Source organism: Felis catus, chromosome D2 (genome assembly GCF_018350175.1).
Source record: "Felis catus isolate Fca126 chromosome D2, F.catus_Fca126_mat1.0, whole genome shotgun sequence".
Taxonomy (NCBI): Eukaryota; Metazoa; Chordata; class Mammalia; order Carnivora; family Felidae; genus Felis; species Felis catus.
In genome coordinates this window covers 67,342,227-67,363,980 of record NC_058378.1, presented here as the reverse complement: position 1 = coordinate 67,363,980, position 21,754 = coordinate 67,342,227, and the positions used below count along the sequence as shown (strand labels likewise).

At 37.8% G+C, this 21,754-nt stretch overlaps 1 protein-coding gene across 6 annotated transcripts in view; it reads right to left on the bottom strand.

Annotated features, from left to right (window-relative positions):
- ADD3 (adducin 3) overlaps positions 1-21,754 on the bottom strand; it is a 127,073-nt gene that overhangs the window by 54,044 nt on the left and 51,275 nt on the right. Inside the window, exon 1 of one of the 6 annotated variants that reach the window (XM_011287555.4) lies at positions 1,059-1,250. The exons of the other annotated variants lie outside the window; for them this stretch is intronic. The gene's annotated coding sequence lies outside the window, so the exon portion shown is untranslated. Of the gene's footprint in view, positions 1-1,058; positions 1,251-21,754 lie in introns of those variants that run through there. 6 annotated transcript variants of the gene reach the window in all.

Below are 21,754 nucleotides of genomic sequence, written 5' to 3'. Positions count from 1 at the left end.
CTTTGTGATGTTAGAAAACAGCTAAACACAATTACTACTAATTTTCAAAGAGGAAGCTAAAGCAAGGAAAGTGTACACTTCACAAGTGTAAGTCCAAAAAGGATGACACAATGTCACCCCCCAAGCTTTACGAAAATCTGACATTTTCAACATTCAGCTTTGATTTCAACTGAAGCAAGTTGTTTGTCTTGCTTGTACTGAATGGGTGTGTCTATCCCACAAGGGTACGTGATGAACACGCATGAGAGGAAGACAACAGTCAGTGCAGAAGAGATCACGAAGCAGTCTCTCTCTCAATGTGCCTACTTTGGTCAGTGCATAATTAAACACTCCACAGGCATGAAAACCTAGCTACAGACGGAACCCCAATATCTAAGGGGGGGGGAGTCAGATCCATTTGCAAAGAAAAAATTGCTGAAATGTGGACCTCATTGAATAACAGCAATTCTCTCCTATAGTTCAACTTACTGTTCACGTCACAAAGTCTAGAAAGAACAGAGGCACAGACAAGGCAGGGAACAGAACTTTGGGCTGCAGCCTTCCCCAACTCTTCTGACAAATACCCAACAGCAGCAGGACAAAGCATCATTATGACAGAAATAAAGGCTCTTTAGATGCTGCCTTTTTTTAATTCAATGAACCCCTCTTACACACAAAGTTCATGTCACGATGTCTCGAAATACAGTACCGCTAGATTATGCTGTTAGTGGGTCCAATAAATTCAGTGCAAAACACTACCTTCAAGCATTTTTATGTTAAATAATTAGCACATTTGGGAAACTACCAGTATTTTCCTTAATTTAAACAATCACTGTGATCCCCTAAGCAAAAACAACAACAGTTCAGTAAATTGTTTAGGAAAAAAAGAAAAAAAAAAAAAAAGCAAACAAGTGAACTAATAGGAAAAAAATTTAGTTGAGTGATAAAGCCGCAGGCTCCTTCCCAAGGAGAGCACGGCATATTACCAGCAGCTAACACAAAACTAACCATCTATCTTATCGGTGCTTCCCCCTAAGCTATGCACTATCAGTTTTACAAATAGACAACCCATTACTTACAAAACAATTTGAAGTTGCTGTACATTTCTTAAGCTGGTTTTTGTGTGGCAATTCTGAAGCAATGCTGCCCTAAAAATGAACCTTGTTTTTTAAACAGTGAGATATCCACACTCGGTGCGGTTAGGGCAAGGGTGGAGCCCACTCTGGGGGAAACAACACACCCAAGCAGACTTCAGTGGCAGCACGCTGCACATTCCTACTGCTACCCCATTTCTCAGGGCCTCAGAATCAAAACTAATTGGCTGATGATCCTCCAAGAAATGGGGGAAAAGTTCATGTTGTAGATCAGCCTTCCTGCCATGAAATAAAATATGGGCTCATTTCTTCTTGGGGAAGAAAGTGAAGATAAAATGCAAGGTAGATCACGCAGCTCAGCCAGCAGAATGCGAGGAGGAAGGGGACTGACTACTACAGAGGAAGTCCAACTATGCCAGCTTCTAAGTTTAGCAATAGAAGCTTCTGCATATCTCAAGGTGTTGGCAACATAGCTCACTCTAGAACTTTACTTTTGGCCTAGTTGGCCCAAACAGGGGGCCCCATCGTGAACATAAAAGCATGACCCACCCTTCTCTGTCAAGGGTCTAGTTCTCCTGGCAATGCAGAAACAATAAAAGCATTTTCTTATCCACTAACTAGCAAGAGTTGCCTTAAAAACTAAGGGATTTGATTTATAAACTTGCTTTGGTAGAATATTAAAATACATAAAAGGAAGAATTATTTTGGTGAAAATCACGAATTTGCATACCAAACTTATATATATTTTGTCATCACCTACTTCTGCAAATAATTTCATAAGAGTTTTGATTTTTTCTGATTGCCAAATAAGATATCCTGTAAGATGTACACATACTGCCTAGAAACTTAGTGTTGAAAATAATTTATCAGTTATTGAAACTTTTACCAAACATCTCCTTATAGTTCAAAGTGATTTTAATCAATACTACTCCTATATGTGTACTTTCAGACATACAACCAACAGTAACTTTTAATTGAACTCCTTGTAACTCATGGAATAAAAAAATGTTTTTTCTTTTTCAGTAAAATTTTCATATATGCAAAAAAATAAGCTATATAATCATTTACACTGAATTTAAAACAATGAAAAGGCTTTTGGATAAGACCAGGAAAATATTATTTTTAATGATACATGTTGTCACATTACCCTTGCCAATTGCTACTTTTTCACAGTGGAACAATAAACCAGTCTGGAGTACTGAACATTTTGATATTTTCTTTTTTTTCCCCCCGATGTTTTCAGAGATGGCCTAGAACACTCTCTTTCAGGATCCTAGGAAGGGGGTGCTTGCTGACTGATCTAGCTTTTTGTTGGATTATGAGGTTGCTCTTGCCATAAAATAAATAAATCCATTCAAAAATACTTCTCATAGTCCATGTGACTGAGCTATTTTTCAACCATATATGTATTTATGAACGGCCTGCCATCCTTTGCTCTTTTCCATCTCACCCCCAAACTGAACTCCCAGGTAGCAGATATTATATTTAAAGAATCCCATTTTGATATTTTTTGGATTTGCACTGCTGGAAATGTCTGTTTTCAAGTCAAACTTCACTTTCACAGCTGCAAAGGAAATGACAAGAGAAGAAAAACACAGCCAATGTATATCAGCAATTAATTCCATCCACAACTGCCCAGCTGTTTGTGCATGGAAGAATCAGCCTGTTTCCTTTTGGGGCTTTCACCACTGAAAATTAATACTGCACATTCAGAGACACAAGCTGTTTGTAACATGTCAGGAATGCGCACAAGATCACACAGAGTTGAAAAGACAAAATGAAATCCAGATCTAGTTATCATGGGACTTACCAGTATTATTTCATAGTTAAAAAAATTTTTAAAAAAATCCTAAAAACACCCCAATCACAGAGCAAAATACATGAAAAAATATTCTCCCTTCTGAATATTATCCTTCCAATAAGGAGGAAAATCTGCCAATGACATCAGATTTAGTATCAAGAATAGACACTCTGATTTATTGGCATAGACAAGGTGTGACATTCTTAGGAATCCACATGCCCCCAGTACGTTAAATTCAGCCAATACTTTTTGGACGACACAGCTGCTTGCCCAACGTGTAGTTAGTCCCTTAAAAAAAATCCTTATAAACGTGAAAGTTGTTGGGAACCAACGCTTTCACTACAGTCATACAGAAAAGTTTTTCTTGGTTAGTTCAGACATTATTTGGCACTCATATACACTTGCCTGGTTCAGAGATTCATGTAAATTTACAGATCCAATCTTCTAGGGTAACTCTCAAGCAATCAAATTTCTCCTTCCCTCTCCCTACCAGTTTTGTGGATTTTAAATAAAAACACTCTCTACAGAGTGCCAAAGGCTTAACAACCATAGTATGAACTCCTGTGAGACTCAAAATATCCTAATACCCCTCCCACTGCCCTCCAACTCCAATTTTATTTCAAATATTTGTTTCATGTAAATCTTGTAAAAATGCCATTTTGTTACATATTTTCAAACACACAGTATTGGAAAATAATGTGTATTTTTAATATGTAAAATGACTTGTAACCAACTGTTATGAAAGTTAGGAAAAGAGATGACATTTTTAGAAGAAAATAAGTCAAAACATATTTTAGCTATCTTATTGATTTTTATATGGAATTAGGTATCCCCATGACTGAACTCATTGTTCTAAGGACTCCCCCCCTCTGCTTTTGCTGTAAAAGAGTTCATGCCCTCCTAATAATGCTCATACATTCTCAAACATTCTCAAACTTGGATGAGACACTAATTTGGGGCACCATCAAGGGCTAGGGCTTAACCAATGAACAGAAGATAAGCTCTCTGTTTCAAATATGAGGGGGACATTCCACAGGCTTCAGAATGAAGATACTCTCAAGTGCCAGAACTCAAACCAGCACAATGAGAAGTTGTCTCCAACTCAAGTGCTGGGAAAGCATGAAGTGTCATTTTTTTTAAAGAAACATAAGGCATCTCAAACTTGTGGTAGACTGAAAACAAACCATAAAATCAAAACAAAAGTGCTTTTCCCTTAACAAGGATATATCTGGGGTGGGAGGGAGAAGAGACAAAAGTTTAATCTCTGGCTGATGGGGACGTTAATTCTAGAAATATGGTAGAACCATTAGTGACTCAAAGAGCCACAGATATGAGCTTTGCTTGGCAAGCTTCAGTTCTGTGGAACGTTCAGACTAACTTGAAATGTCTAAGAGAAGGAACCTTCCCATCTACAAGACTGGCTAAGGAAAGAAAAGGTTTCTCTAAGCTGTTTAAATCAGGTCAAATTCATGACACTCCAACTAGAGCCGGAGGTGGTGTTAAAAAAGACTCTTCAAGTGAAGGGGCTGTTAATATGAAATTGTCAACTCATTTTATTTTTTTTAAACGTTTTTATTTATTTTTGAGACAGAGAGAGACAGAGCATGAACGGGGGAGGGTCACAGAGAGAGGGAGACACAGAATCTGAAACAGGCTCCAGGCTCTGAGCTGTCAGCACAGAGCCTGACGTGGGGCTCGAACTCATGGACTGTGAGATCATGACCTGAGCCGAAGTCCGACACTCAACCGACCAAGCCACCCAGGCGCCCCTGTCAACTCATTTTAAAAGCAATTTCCTCACCCCAACAATTTATTGTAATAATATCTTAAACATAATACTGATTTTATTCAAAATTTCAAATTTATAGCAAATTTGAAAGAATTTTACAGTAAGCACTATATAAGCCCTCACAATTGTCTGTTTCCTGGTATAGCTCTCACACGTGCTGCAAGCAACTGGCAGGCTGGGCCCCTCAGCACCTAGCATAGGGCAAGTTCAAATATTATGGACGGTAAATGAATAATACCCTTTGCCTGTTTAATATCTAATAGATGGTTAAAATCTATTTAATATCTAATAGATGGTTAAAAGGGGTAATCCAGGATTTAAGGATGAAGCAGTTACAGAAAAGGCAAGGTTGGGAATAAGTGAAATACGGGTTAATGTTCAAAACTGGGTTTTTTTTTGCTGGCTAAAAAAATGTCAACAACATAACCTACAATGATTGGCGAGTTAAGCTTACTGAAGTTGAAGCAGAAATTCAGAAAATCATTACGTTTGAAGATAGTTAATTTTTGTTTTAAATAGGGATCATGCCGAAACTAGTCAGCCTGTATTATATCTGAAGGTTGTCAAACTTGGAAGTAAGAAAAACAACATGTGGCTTTGACTCTCCAATGGCATAATACTTCCAAAAATAATGCATTTTATTAACAATCTCTTAGAGGAAGACAAAGACTACATAAAAAAAATTCAAAAGTGAAGAGTAAATATATATGTGCTATTAAAAAACCTGCATTCACAAGTAATTTCTGCTTTGGGGGAAAAGTTCAAAATACAGAACAGCAAGCAAATGTAATATGGCCACATGACACAGGAAACATTCATGACACATGCAATTTCTTGTTAAAAATATTACTGTTGCTTTGATCTGCTCCATCCAAGAGTATGGGACTAACGTAGGCATTTTTTAATTGTTTTTCTAAATATGAGACAAAATCTAGTTGGAAGAGTATGTCTCACATTTCAAATAATTTATCTAATTAAAAACTATTTTTTTTTAATCTTGGGAAACTTAAGTATTCTCATCTAAAAAAATTCAAGTACTTTGCTTCAACACTGCTAATAAGATAGGTAGGTGACCAAGCTGACAATTCATATGACTTAAAGGGCCAACCATCTTACTTCTCCCCCCATCAAGTTCTAGAACACTTGCTACCTGTTCACTGCAAGAACCACATCCTGTAGTCTAGAATGAAAAGTTCCAAATCCCCAAATACTATCATAAGACAATGCAAGAAACAGGTTTAGAAATGTTCTCTCCTTTTTCATTCCCATTCCTCAACCACTCCAGTTCCACTAGTCTCAGTGAAAGTATCTGGATACTAGGTGGCCAGCTTTCTATTCCCTTAGGCAAACTAGTAGTATGAGAAGAGGTTTAACTGAAACAAAAATGAACAGTGGTGCCTGGGTGGCTTAGCTGGTTAAGTGTCTGACTCTTGCTGACAGCTCGGAGCCTGCTTGGGATTCTCTCTCTCCCTCTTTCTCTGCCCTTCCGTTGCTCGCGTGCATGCTCTCTCTCTCTCTCTCTCTCTCAAAATAAAAAACAACAACAACAACAAAAAAACCCAAACACAAAAACAAAACTAGCCTGTAAACACATCTCTTCTTAGCATTATGGAGGCACTTCAGTTCAGTGCATTATACTTTCTGTCCCCAAATATTACTGAAGGTGGAGAATATCAACTTGTTTCGTGCCAAATCTATAGCTGCACTGATTTTAATTTACTCTGGTTTTAGATTTTAAAAACTTATTTTTAAATTCTAAGTTGATAAGTCAACCCATTTATAAATCTCTCTACTTTCTGGTTAAATTCATTTATTCTTTTAACAACAATTCCTTCAACACCTATAATGTGCTACAACTGAAGGGGCAATGTGGTGGAGAATGCAAGAAATCAATGAGCCATTATCCATGATCCTAAAACACTAGCAACTTAGTGGGCTGGGGGAGGAAGAAGGGAGAGACAACTTGTTTAACAATTATATTAGCCCACGGCATTATTGGGTTACAATCGACAAATTACAGATTCAGAGAAAAGAGCCAGCTTGAAAGGTTCCTGAGAAGTTACTTGAGCTTGGTCTTAAAAGACTGGGGAGGGGGGCCGGGGGAGGTGCTGTACAACTCTGGCAGAAAAGATATGAAAAGACAACGTACTTAATAACTTTGTACTTTAACGCATGGCTTTACTTTATGTAAAAGTATCACAAATTGCACCTAATACCAAAGGGAAATAAAAATTGTCACGAGTTAACAACTCACAGTGGTTTGTACAATTTAAGCTATAGGAACCCTACAATCTACTAGCAAACCATACAGTTTTGTGTCATGAGCTTTTTCTTTCACCCTAGTCTTCTGACTTGCACGCTAGGAAAAGAAGCTCAAAAGCCATTTATATCCTTTCTTGGAACAATGTTTGTTCCTACACCGCACTAACCAATGACTTAGACATAATTAAGACCAATTATCTTGAAGCCAGTCAAACTGTGATCTGCTACCACATCATCATGGAAGGAGGAATAAGAATGTTCTAGGTTAATACCAAGGTCAGTAAACAAAGACATGGTTAACCTGGCACAGGTACCCCATACCCTGTGGGCTCAAATCCTTTCCTTTTTTTTTTTTTTTTTTTTAAACGTTTATTTATTTATTTTGGGAGCCAGCGAGCGCTCCATTCAGCGTGGAGCCAGAAGCAGGGCTCTATCTCAAGGTAGGGAGATCAAGACCCGAGTTGAAATCAAGAGTCAATGCTTAAACGACTGACCCACCCAGCTGCCCCTGGACTCAAATCCTTAAAGGTTTCAAGTATGAGGACGGTAGATTTAATGGGAAGAGCTGGGAAGAAAAAAGAAAAACACAAATAATCACAAGCATTGCGCTTGTAAATTGCCTAAATTTTCAAATTCAAGGCTCAGAAAGATGTTGCCACATGAGAATGGTTACTCTTGTGGGCTGCAAGACTGGGCTAATCTGACAAAAGTAAAAGGGATGCCACATTAAATTGCTGAGAACAGCTCATCCATTTTGATCAGGTTACTCTTGATGTAAAAACAGCATAAGGTTAACGTTTAAGATAGGGTTCCACATGAAAGTACATACACATAAATAACACCTCCCATTTTTATGAAGGACAGTATGAAGGTTACTTACGGCATACACTCTGTGACAACCTAAGTGACAAACACCTAAAACAGGGAAATTAAGGTAGGATTGTTTATATTATGTGAATTCTTTCTTTCTTTATTTTTATGATGATGTAACACAGTGAGTTTTTATTATGTGAATTCTTTAAAGATTCTTTGTCAGGTTCTTTTGAAAGTAATTCCTGTGTTTAACCGAGGATACTGGGATGCAAAAGCCATCTGTACTTGACGTTTGTGAATTCACACCTAGAATACCGAAGCTCTGACAAAGAAAAAGAAAAACCTCTCGCAAAATGTTCAAACGGAGAGGTTTGACCCTGGAGTAGGAATTTCTCAGTGAAACACATAACTGCGGACAGTGTATAAGTAACTTCCTCAGAATATTCAGAAAAAAAGGGGAAAAAACCTCATGAGAACCGCTCCTGAGCCTTTTAGAAGGCCGGTAACTAGAGCAGGACACAAACTGGGGGGAAGAGAGCAAAGGAAGAGTAAGAAAGCAGGTGAAGAGACATCTTAAAGGGGCCAAGAGTGACAAGGGATAAGGAGTAACTGAGACAGTGGCATGAGGCCAGCCACACCCACAGGGAGCTTTGTGGCTTATTTCAAGGGAGTGGAACACTCACTCAACAAGTGAACAATTTTGATTTTGCTTAACTGAAAGGTTGTGCAATCCTACAAATGGGAAAAAGGGAGTGTTTTCCAATATAGAAAGTTAGGATGTAATAAATGGCTATCACTTAAACCAAAGAGAATACCTTATAAAATATGAAACTGAAAAATTTAGAACTTTGAGGAAAAGCAATGTAAAGTCTGTAAACCCAGAGCTGCAATGTTAATCGATTGTCACCACAAAGATTTTTATCCTGTGAACTATGCCATCCTTCAAACAACAAGATCCCCATAGAGCACACTGACAAGAATGCTAGAGTATGTGAATCAGTGGAAGGTTTTTCTTCACTCCAACTTTCAATTAGGCAGCTTATGGAAACAATTCTTAATGGCTGAGTTTTTAAAACTTACTCCAAGATAAGCAGGACTGTGACTCCTGTGGGCTATTTCCAAGTTGCCAAGTCATTAATCTAAAACAGCTCTCAACCCCTTTAAACGGATTCCTGCTGGCCCAATATAATAAATGATACGGTGTTTTTTTTTTAAAAAAAAAGGGGGGGGGAGGGAGAGGAAAGAAAGAAGGCACACACTAGTACCTTTGGAGTTGCTTTTCAGTTTAAAAAAAAAACTGGAAGCAATAAGATAATACATATTTATTACTATATTTTTCAATCATGTGCCTGGAAGCTACAATAAGGGTTTTGGAAAGGACTTCTGCCAAAAGCAAATTACTTTCTTTGATTTCAAGTTTAAACAGTTATTACCTTTGCTACATCCCCAGAAATGAAAGCTGGAAAAAAAAAAAAAGACGTTATTTCAAGCTTTGTGCAGATGATTTACTACGTCCATCAAATCTATTCATTCTTATTAGCATTAATTAATATCTTCCTACAAGAATTGGAAAAAAGGACAATGGGCATTCTCAACAAGTGTTTGCCTTTGCTCTGACACAAAGGTCAAGATGTACCTGATAAACCAGTAAGCAAGCAGTGCGCCAATGTTTTTAGTACAATCAGAACAGAGCAACCAGCCATAGCTTTAGTGTTTTGGCTCACTGGTTTAAAAACAAAAATTTGTAGTTAGGGCTCAAAAGAGGCATCTAATCATTCAAATCGTTTTCAATATAAAGCTGTTATAGAGATCATACCATTATTGGGAAATAGTCGCAGAAATACTCTTATTTCAGTAATTTCCAAAATAACTAGACAATTGAATTGTATAACAATATAAACAAATTATAAGTGCTTAAAACTTATGAAAGAGTTCCTAATCATAGCCATGGTCGATTTATTTGGATGAGTAAGATCAGAAGTGAAAAATAAAAGTTGCTTGGTCCTCTGAAAATGAGGAGTTCAATGCTGTGAAGAAAAAATTGCTAAATTAGAAACCAGGTTTTCTTCACATCAGAAGTTATGGGGGTAGAGTTCTTTCTACCCCCACGACACATATACACATAAATCCAGAATCCTAAAAGGTAATACCTTTGGTTAAAAGGGAGACAAAAAAATGTGTCCACTAACAGAATTAAAAATGTGAGTGTGCACACACACCAAAAAAACTTAAATGTGTCTTTTCCAGAGTGCTGACTGGAAGAAGAAAAAGTCTCCCCTGAGAATCTGTAACAATAGGCCCACTCTTACGAGAATTTGGTACTTGCACGCCCGTGCTCGCAGACACACACATGCGTGCGCGCGCGCGCACACACACACACACACACACACACACACACACCCCCAGCAGGGTCCAAAAATATCTTAAGCCAAGAGAACAGTGAGTGGTCTTAGGTTGGTCTTAGGGTTGACACCCTACAAAAAGGAAATATAAGTTCCATCTGGACAAAGGTGCTCTCAAAATAGGCTGCCTAAGGATCCCCACAGATAAAATCCTGCCAAATTAAAAATTCAGAATTACAAACCACATTAAATAAAAGTCAGCAGAAACAACAGAGTAGAATTTAATACCTCTCCCCAAGAACTGCAGACAGTGGAATAACGAGACACATAATATAAAATTGTATTACAAAATCCTTCAAGACAGAATTGGAAGCATGAGAAACAAGATGTTATAAAGTAAGACCAGTAGAACTGAAAAACTACTGAATAATTTAAAAAACTTGGTGACCATGGATGGATTTAGAGAGTACAATGCTATGCAAAGTAAGTCAGAGAAAGACAAATACCATATGATTTCACCCACATGTGGAATTTAAGAAAGAAGACAGACGAACATAGGGGAAGGAGAGGAAAAATAAGATAAAAACGGAAAGGGAGGCAAACCATAAGAGACTTAATGATAGAGAACAAACTGAGAGGTGCTGGAGAGGCAGTGGGAGTGGGTGATGGGCATTAAGGAGGGGCACCTGTGATGAGCAGTGGGTGTTATATGTAAGTGATACAACACTAAAATCTATTCCTGAAACCAACACTACACCATGATGTTAATTAACTTGAACTGAAAATCTTGGAAAGAAAAAAAACATAGTGAATAGATTAAACAGTAGACTAGACCCAACTTGAAAGAATAAACTGGAATCCAAATCTGAAAAAACCAGGCAGAATGAAGCACAGAGAGACAAAGAAATGGAATGTGTAACAAGAGACTAAGAGACATTGAGAGAAAAGAAATCTAACATACTGGAGTTTTTAAAATGGAAACAGAATGGGGGAGAGGTCATATTTGAGAAGGTTGTGGCTAAAATTTTTCAGAGACAAATCACCCATAAAGGACTGATAATTAGATTTGCAGTAGACTTCAAAAGAAAAAAATGTCATAAGACAGAAATAATAGTGGTGAAAGAACAGTCAGCCTAGAATTGTACATCAAACAAAACTATTAAAATAAAACACTGTCTCCTAAAGAGTTCTATAAACTCATTAAAGTAACTTTAAAAGATGAATTTAAGGGGCGCCTGGGTGGCGCAGTCGGTTAAGCGTCTGACTTCAGCCAGGTCACGATCTCGTGGTCCGGGAGTTCGAGCCCCGCGTCAGGCTCTGGGCTGATGGCTCAGAGCCTGGAGCCTGTTTCCGATTCTGTGTCTCCCTCTCTCTTTGCCCCTCCCCCGTTCATGCTCTGTCTCTCTCTGTCCCAAAAATAAACGTTGAAAAAAAAAATTAAAAAAAAAAGATGAATTTAAGAAAAATTAAAACTAGAAGGAAGAACAGAGATGGAAGAAAGAGGAAAGAAAATGGTAAACAAGTAATTTTTTTTAATGTTTATTTATTTTTGAGAGAGACAGAGAATGTAAGTGGGTTAGGGGTAGAAAGAGAGGGAGACACAGAATCTGAAGCAGGCTCCAAGCTCCAAGGTGTCAGCACAGAGCCCGAAGCAGAGCTCGAACTCAGGAGCCATGAGATCATGACCCGAGCTGAAGTCGGCCACTGAACCAACTGAGCCACCCAGGCGCCCCATAAACAAATAATTTTTAAAATACTATATAAAACAATAATAAGCAATAACAAATGTAAAAGTTTAAAAACAAGGTGGAACTGAAATCCTGATCAATTATATCACATAAGATGGAAATGCAGAATGAGAGTTTAAGTGTTTTTAAGATCCTTGTATTGTTCAGAAGGGAAGAGTGAGCTGTTGACTGTAGACTGATAAAACTTTAATCTGATAAAAGATTATCCAGAATATATTTTAAAAATCCCTTTAAAAAAAAAAAAGGATCTAATCTGCTTATTAGTAAAAGGTTTAAATAGGTACTTCCCCAAAGAGAATATCTAAATGACCAATAAATGCATGAAATGCCCATCACATTAATCATCAGGGAAATACAAATTAAAACCACACTGAGATATGCTATGTACCTATCAGTATATTAAAATAAGAACAAAAAAAGCTGTTACTACAAAGTATTGGCCAGGATGTGGAGCATCTGGAACTCTGAAACAGTACAAATCCTTATGTCAATTAGTACAAGTATTTTGGAAAATCTTTTGGCATTATCTACAGAGGCTGGAATCACACATGCTCTGTCATCTAGCTATGCCTCTCCCTGGAGTACACCTAACAAATGCATATATATGAACACTAAAAACATACACAAAAATATTCATGGCAGAATTATTTTTAATAGCCCCAAACTAGAAACAATCTGAATGCCCATTCACAAAAAGGATTATTGTACATCCATAAAAAGGAATACACACAATAATTAGAAAAACTATTGTGACATGCAACAACATGGATGAATTTCACAGTAAAAAATGTTGAAGAGAAGAAGCCAGACACAAAAGAGCAGATACTGAATGATTCCATTTATATAAAACTCAGAAGCAGGCAACGCTAACCTACGACGTGCCGGGATTATGGCTACCTTGCAAGGAGGAGGTAATGGTTTCTGCTGTTCCATTTCTTGATCTGGGTGATACTATACAGTGTGTTCACTTTGAACATATGTGTCAAGCTGTATCTTTTGACTTGTGCGCTTTTCTGTAGCTGTATTAAACTTACATTTAATGGTTTACCTAAAAAAAATTAAGATAAGCTAGAAGAGACAAAAGCCTCCCTTTTTTCCTGTAGGAAAAGCATACAACTCGATGCCATGTTTTCTGCTGGCTAGTTCTGCTCTCCAGAAACACTGTGAGATCCTCTTTTACAAAACCAAAGCATTTTCCTAATCCAAACTCTTTTAAGAAGTAATCCAAACTCTCACCTGTTAAACCGTATATTTCCCATAAAAACAAGAACAAATTAAGTAATCTCTTGGGAGTCTTCAGCACGGAGGAAAAAACTGAGAGATTCTCAAATAGAATTTGGGTCTCCAATCAGTATGCTAAATACTCTGCTTGTTCACATTAACAATACAGTGAACAGACTGAAATGCACAGTACAGCTGAAATGATCACAATGTTCAAACACTGACCAATAGCAACATTAAGTATTAACACGTTCCATTATCTGAGCTATTCAACAGCTTCTCCCATCTTCAGAACCTGCTACCATTTTTTCAGTGAGTAGAAATATTCCCAATATATTCACAAAACATTTAAATATAAAATAGGCCTCATAGTCATTAAATAATGAGGATGTTCAAAACTAAGCAATTATGCAAAATAAAAGCAAAAAACTGCATAATCACTAATGCATAGCAAATAATTGGGATTCTTTTTTTCTCTTTTATCACATTCTCTCTGCTGGGTTAGGAATCTGAAATCCCTATTGAAAACCAACACATTTCAGTGTTATCCATTCTTGCCCTGTCATGAGAGAATTTTCTGGATTCTTACTGTGGAAAATTTTATATTTATGTTATCTTACTTTTGCTTAACGCTATCTTATCTCATGGTCCAAGAACCTAAGAGAATGTGACATGAAAATGTATCTGTTGGCAGAACGCTACTTTCAGATGTTATTGAAGAGCAAAGCCTCATGGTGAGGATTCATAGAAAAAAAAATGGTGAAGATTTAGTCTCATTCAGTAGCTTACTAAAACTGCATGCTCTTTTGCAAATTTTTGTGGGTATACTTCACATTTTAAAATATATAAAGAATAGGTATGTATTCTCAATAATAAACATTTACGAGTAAGCAGAACTGGGTTCTAGTTCCAGTTCTGATTCTATTTAACAGCATGATTTTGGCCAAGTTACTCATTCTTCCAGTTCTGATTCTATTTAACAGCATGATTTTGGCCAAGTTACTCATTCTTTCTGGGCCTCAGTTTCCTCAACTACAAATGAGAGGACTGAATTAGATTGTCTTAAAGATTTCATACACTGAAACATTTCATGATGAATTTACTGAAGGAATGTATCTCAGACTAGAAATTTACATGGATGATCATACTACCTCGATAAACACGGTAATACAAAAGAAGAAACAAATAGTTAATCCTTCATTAGCCAGCCCATTTGTTATGGAAGGTCTTCATGTAAGTGGATATTTCATTTTCCCCTACAAGCATTTGTACACCATCTGTGTATTTCAGTTTTTATGTGCATTACCGAAAGAACTTATAGTACCAATTTGCTTCCTTCCTTACAAAAGTTCTTCTTGAAGATGCTTTCATTTTATGTTACCGAAGAAAGGCTTGACTTTAGTCAATCCTCTCACTTAGACTTCTCCAAGACCAATCAGCAGTAAGAGAAAAAAAATACAATCCTTTTCTAGACTGTACTACACCAACAAAAGTTGGTGTCACTGAGTAAGTTCACCCATAAGCCCCTGTCCATTACCCTATACTGTCAGGAAGCCGTCGGTGTCACCTGCGTCTACCTGGGCTATAGTATTTGGTTTGGCTTGATGAGCCCCACCATCTGAACACTGTGGGTTTTCATCTTCTTTTTTATCTTTCATATTATATAGTGAGTCTTTGAGAGTAATAGACACTAACAGAATGAAAGACACAACTGCATTTTGTGCTAGCAGAGCTCAGGCTTCACGAACAGCAAATAGCCGGAAAGACCTTAAAGGTCATGATGTCATAGTCTGTGGGTTCGAGTCCCACATCAGGCTCTGTGCTGATGGTGCAGAGTCTGCTTGGGATTCTCCCTCTCCCCCCCAGACCCTCCCCTCTCTTTGTAACTTGTGAGAATTCACAGGTACCTAAGGTCGTCACCTAAGGTCATTCAAAGTACTTATCTCCAGACTTCAGACCAGTACTGTTTCACCTCTTCAAAGTTACAGTTGCTGCTTAGGAAAGAACGCACAAATTGGAATCCTCTCTCTTATGGACATGTTGTCATTCCTCTGTATCATCAATGAAACACTCCACCTCAACTGAGATATCAAAAAACATCTCAAACATATCTGAACAATGTCAAAATGAATTTGTGCTAATGTGCACAACCTACCAGTGTATTAAACTTAACCTTAAACATCAGAGTATAAAATTCCAAGGAAGGAAGGAGCTCTGGGTTAATTAATAGTATTCCAGTGGCAATCAAAGACGTTTAGGATGGTTAGATAAAAGAAATAACATCCTGAGGTTGTTCTAAAACTTTGGAAATAAAATGGTGGAATAGTTAGAATACACAGCAAGTATAGGATGCCTGGGTGGCTCAGTTGGTTGAGCGTCTGACTTCTGATTTCAGCTCAGGTCATGACGTCATGGTCTGTGGGTTCAAGCCCCATGTGAGGCCCTGTGCTGATGGGGCGGAGTCTGCTTGGGATCCTCTCTCTCCCCCGCTGTCCCTTTCCTGTGCTTGCTCGCTCTCCCTCTCTCTGCCAACCCCCAAATAAATAAATAAAATTAAAAAATACAGAGCAAGTACTTAATTCGCTATAAAGGAACTGTGTGGCTTAGTCTAAAACATTCAAATGCTCTTGGGACCCTCTTTTAAAAATTTATTCAGAGGAGGTTTCTCCTTGTCATTCAGTTTTTGCAGCACACATACCCCATATTTAATTCACTCTCTGCCTATAACCTAGTATTTAACCATTGTTCACATTCTCATCTGGGCACATATCCAACCTCTCCCTCCATGAAACACTGGAATAATCTTGAACATATTAGGAAATTAGAAAAATCAAATAAATAGGAGAGAAAGCAAATGCATTTTCACACAAAGTACAGGATACAGCTGTGATCTGTCAAGCTTACAGGACTATCTTCTTAACTAAGAGCAAAGTTACAGGATTCTGCTTAGCTGAACAGGAAGTAGCAATCTAAAAACATATAAATGTTCCCAAGCCCCAATTCTATTCCCTTCACTTCTCATTTCCAGCATGTACTCACCCTTCGACCAGACCTGTGCAGTACACCCATCCAAACAGCCTTGATGACGTGTCAGTGAATCAATGGATGACAAGTATTTTGAGAATCCACAGAATAACCTTTAATCATGATGTCCCCAAATAAAAAACCTTGCGAAGAAACAGATTGTAACAAAAATGACAATACCTGCCTTGGCTCTTAAGTTCGTACTTCTATGTATGATCCTTAGTTTCCCATTCCTGAAAGTGGTTTCCACGGCACCAAAATAGAACTAGAAAAACCCAGAATTTCCTTTTATATCCTTTGCAGGATACACTGTAAACTCCCAAACATCGGGCACCTAACCCAGGCCCGAGACGACAGAGGTGGAAAAGGAGAATTTCATAATGGAGCTAACTTTTTATAAATTATATACATGTGATTTGTAAATTATAATTTAAAAAGATAAAAGCCAAAGAAGCAGCAAGAGAATGTTCTAGACACTAGGAGCAGCATGAGCAAAAACAACAGTATATTTGGGCCTGATGATCATTTAATCATATGGCAAATCCTTCCCACAGCTCCACTTTAGAATGAGTTTGTGACCTTGAAGAGTCAGTTAGCTGGACACTTAGAGGTTTATTAGAGGCCCTCTGGTGAATCAACAGGAGATCATATTCCAAATGTTAGTTCTACATACATATATGAGAGGCTCAAAACACAGGAAATTTGAGATATGCTCAAATGGGTATATTTACAGAAGAGAGGAAGTGGTGAGCATTTTAACCAAGAAAACACTAGAAAATCTCTTTCAAAATAATACCCTTTCAACCTTTCAATTTTCCCAGCTTACCTTTTCAATCAATCGGAGGAGAGCAAAGCAGTGTCGCCAAGTTCTCACAAAGTGCCAGCACCACGTGTGACACACAAAAACAGGGCTAACTCTCAAAGCACCTTGGGAAGTTACCAGAAAGTCACCATCTTGTCAAGTAGATGGTACATATTAGAAATGAAAAGAGAAGCGGATGGAAAAAGCAGTAAGAGAACACATGGACAGAGAGAAGGAACTCTGAGATCTTGCCTTCTCTCACAGCAGGCTCCACAATTTATGAGCAGCTGGGAAATTTCCTTTGCACAGGAAAGTGCAAAGTTCTTAGTTCACATTAAAGTGGAAATGACAAAAACTGTGTATTGCACAGAGAAAAAAAGGTGTTTCCTGAAGGAAGGAGACAGAGTATTGCCTTTATTTCACACACACACACATACACACACACGAAAAACAAAACACATGCATACAGCAAGTAGAAAAAATCTTTTTCAAGAGATAAAGGATAAAAACTACATCAAGGAAATGTTCATGGTAGGAGTTAGCCTCGGTGGGATATAATCACTTTGTCCCAGTGGGTTATCTCAAGTGCAAATACACTTAAGGGGAATGATAAAAATGTATTTGCACTTATTCATGCAGGGATTCTTATCTCTATTTTAAAAATAAATACCTAGTTTCAGCTTTTCTTCCACATACACACAAAAAGAATAGGTTTCATCACTAACTTATCTCTAGTTCATATAATTCATAGTTTCAAAGAATTAATGTTTGAATGGTTTATTCTTTAAATAAAATATATTGATTTTTTAAATGTTTACTTTTGAGGAAGAGCATGCAAGAGTCAGGGGCGGGGGGGGGGGTGGGGGCAGGGGCGCCTGGGTGGCTCAGTTGGTTGGGCGAACGACTTTGGCTCCGGTCATGATCTCACGATTTGTGAGTTCGAGCCCCGCGTTGGGCTCTGTGCCAATGGCTTGTAGCCGGGAGCCTGCTTTGGATTCGGGGTCTCATTCTCTCTCTGCTCCTGCCCCACTTGTGCTTTGTCTCTCTCTAAGATAAATAAATGCTAAAAAAAAAAAAAAAAAAAAAAAAAATTAAAAAAAAAAAGTGGGGGTGGGGGGACAGAGAAGGGGACAGAGGACCTGAAGCAGGCTCTGCACTGACAGCAGGGAGCCCAATGCAGGGCTCAAACTCACGAACAGTGAGATGACCTGAGCCGAAGTCAGACACTTAACCGACTAAGCCACCTAGGCGCCCTTAAAATATATTGATTCTTAACAACCATATTCCTTCATTCCACAAAAAGTGTTCTTGGAGTGCCCACTAAGTGCTAGACACCAGTTTACACGATAGAGACACAGTGAAGAATAGGTTTCCTGTCCTCAAGGGAGCTTATGTTATTCACAATTGTGAAGGATAGATTTTAAAAGTCCGTTTGCCTAGTTTTGCTTTACTGGCTACAGCAGTGGATTTTGAACTTTATACAGCTTTTATAGCAAATCAAAATCACATGAGGAGCTTTAAAAAAAAAATCCCAATACCCAGGCTGCATTCTAGATTCTTGGGGTGAGATTCAGATAGCAGTATTTTTTTTAAAGCTTCCTAGATGACTCCAAAAAATGGTTTACTGGAGTACTAACGAACTAGAGCATTGGTTCTCAACTTTGGGTCTTTAAAGGAATGGAGAATAAAAATAAAGAATCCCTAGAAATGGGTTCCTCTATCTTCTCCCAATCATACCAACCAAAAGTCAGTAGGTTCACTGGGGATACAGGAAATTTACTCAGTGGGAGGGGTGTACTTGCTATCTACACTAGCACCTCCCCCATCCCTTGCCCTAGTCAAAACATAATCCTGCAGAGGGCAAAATATAGTCCTTTTAAATTCCATATTGCTACATAAGTTTATTTAAAAAGCAACATAAATCAACTAGCAAAAAGCAAATGGAATTAAATTTTTCCCCACAGAAGGTCATTCCCTGCACTTAAATATATCATTAAAGATTAAAAGTTAATGTTCAAAACTCTACAGCGTTCCCATTCTGGACCAGCACAGGTATGTCACTGGTCCCTCCCTTCCCGGTTGTTTTCATCTCACAGATGAATCACAGTATTTCTCAATATTTACAGTATGTATTGTGTTATCCACGATACTCAGTTTTTAGCATACCTCTTTTCTATGTGAATATTCTAAAGGCTTTAAGCATGGCCCATCAGTACATCCCAAGAATATGCATGGTAAAAGTATGTTAGAAAATAGCATAATGTAAAAGCTAACAATATACACAAACAGAAAACACAAAATCCCCATTTCTAAGAAGGTAGAACCATTCATTATAGTGTGCTGCTTGTTAGCAAACAATATATTTAATGTCTTTTAACATGTAATGTTGATATATACAGTTCAACACGTTACAAAAAATACCTTCCAAGTTTAATACATGTCTCTAATCTATGAATACCATGATAAAAGATTTGGTGGTGAAAAACAAAAATACCTCTTGGTTAAGTAAAAATGCTTTCCTGCATCTTTTCAAAGGAAGGGGAATTTTCCAGAACAATTATCAGGGAAAATTACTGGCAATTATTTTTGATACACAGCAACAGTATAATATATTCAACATGGAGAAAAGTCAGTTGTCACATAATATCCAATTTAAGAAGGGTGAGGTGGAATGGGGTCAGGAAGGGGAGAATTGGGGGTGTGAGGGAAGAAAAGTATCACAAATTTCTTAAGAATCTGTGTCACGGTCACTAACCGCACCCACCTCTTATCAACAAAAGGCATCAAAAGACTTTACAACCAAAGGAACTCTTGAGGAAATCATTGGAAACTGTTAATAACCTAGTGTTTCCTTGTAACACTGACTACAGGAATCCAAACAACTTTCTAATAAAGACATGGGTCTGGAAAGAACCAAAAATAATCTGATTATATTCCATCTTCCCACTAGGTTAGTCACTGTCCAAATAGTCCCTTTGGAGGCTGAAGACCACCAATCAAAAGAAAGGTGCTCCATTTGCTCTAGATGCATGGTGAGGGCATTTCTGAGGAAGGCCCTCACATTATAAAAAGTAACTTCATCAAGTTTCACTTGGTAGAGGTGGGGGATAAAGACCTTGGATTACATTTATGGCAGTGGTTTCACATTTGGTATTTCTGTGAGTCTATTCAGTGTTGACGAGACAAAAAAATCTGATTCAAACATTTCCATTTCCCTTTGTTAACTCTTGATCAAAGCAAATTAAACACTCTACAAAGTTAATCTCACTTTGTATTCCAAATTCTAGAATTACTTTGCAAAAAAATTCATTTCTTCCCAAAACATAAGGAAAAGGATTCTACTTCTAAAAATTATGTCTACTGTTGCTTATGATGGAGGGAAAAACCCTCAAGCTAGACTGTCATCTTCAAAATAATTTTAATTCTCAATATAAATGGAGATAAAAGACTATTTTTTAAATTCTTACTAGTTCTCACTCACACTTTCCTGCTTTTTATAAATAATGCTGTTCAGGCCTGAAATTGATCATTAAAGAACCAACTGTTTAGAAAAAATACAATTCAAGGGCACCTTGGGTGGCTCAATCGGTTAAGCATTCAACTTTGGCTCAGGTCATGATCTCACAGCTAGTAAGTTTAGGCTCAATGCTGACAGCTCAGAGCCTGGAGCCTGCTTCAGATTCTGTCTCCATCTCTCTCTCTGCCCCTCCCCTTGCTTGCACGCACATGTTCACTCTCTCTCAAAATAAATAAACATTTAAAAAATTTTTGAAAAAGAAAGCATACCACTCAATCAAGAAACAGAAAATTTACAAATGCAAAATGAAAGTAACTCTGATGTACAATTTATTAATGGAACTAAATATTATATACATTTGAGGTTCATCAGAACTCTTTTTGAGGGCAAGTACTTGTTAGAATGAGCATTAGGTGCTGTATGTAAGTGATGAACCAGGAGAAGCTACCCCAAAAACCAAGAGGACACTTTACACACTGTATGTTAGCCAATTTGACAACAAATTAAAAAAAAAAAACAAAACTCTTTGAATTATGTTGGCTCAAGGATTAAGGCTTCCCTTCCAACCCTAAACCTTGGAACTGAGGGATGGTGACATTTATTTTTTTAATATAATTTATTGTCAAATTGGTTTCCATACAACACCCAGTACTCATCCCAACAGGTGCCCTCCTCAATGCCCATCACCCATTTTCCCCTGTCCCCCACCCCCCATCAACCTTCAGTTTGTTCTCGGTATTTAAGAGTTTCTTATGGTTTGCCTCCTTCCCTCTTTTTTTTCCCCCTCCCCCTCCCCCATGGTCTTCTGTTCGGTTTCTCAGAATCCACATATGAGTGCAAACATATGGTATCTGTCTTTCTCTGCTTGACTTATTTCACTTGGCATAATACCCTCCAGTTCCATCCACGTTGCTACCAATGGCCAGATTTCATTCTTTCTCATTGCCAAGTAGTATTCCATTGTATATATAAACCACATCTTCTTTATCCATTCGTCATTTGATGGACATTTAGGTTCTTTCCATAATTTGGCTATTGTTGAAAGTGCTGCTATAAACATTGGGGTACAAGTGCCCCTATGCATCAGCACTCCTGTATCCCTTGGGTAAATTCCTAGCAATGCTATTTTTAGGTCATAGGATAGAACTATTTTTAATTTTTTTAGGGAACCTCCACACTGTTTTCCAGAGTGGCTGCACCAGTTTGTAGTCCCAACAGTATAAGAGAGTTCCCGTTTCTCCACATCCTCTCCAGCATCTATAGTCTCCTGATTTGTTCATTTTAGCCACTCTGACTGGTGTGAGGTGGTATCTCAGTGTGGTCTTGATTTGTATTTCCCTGATGAGGAGTGACGCTGAGCAT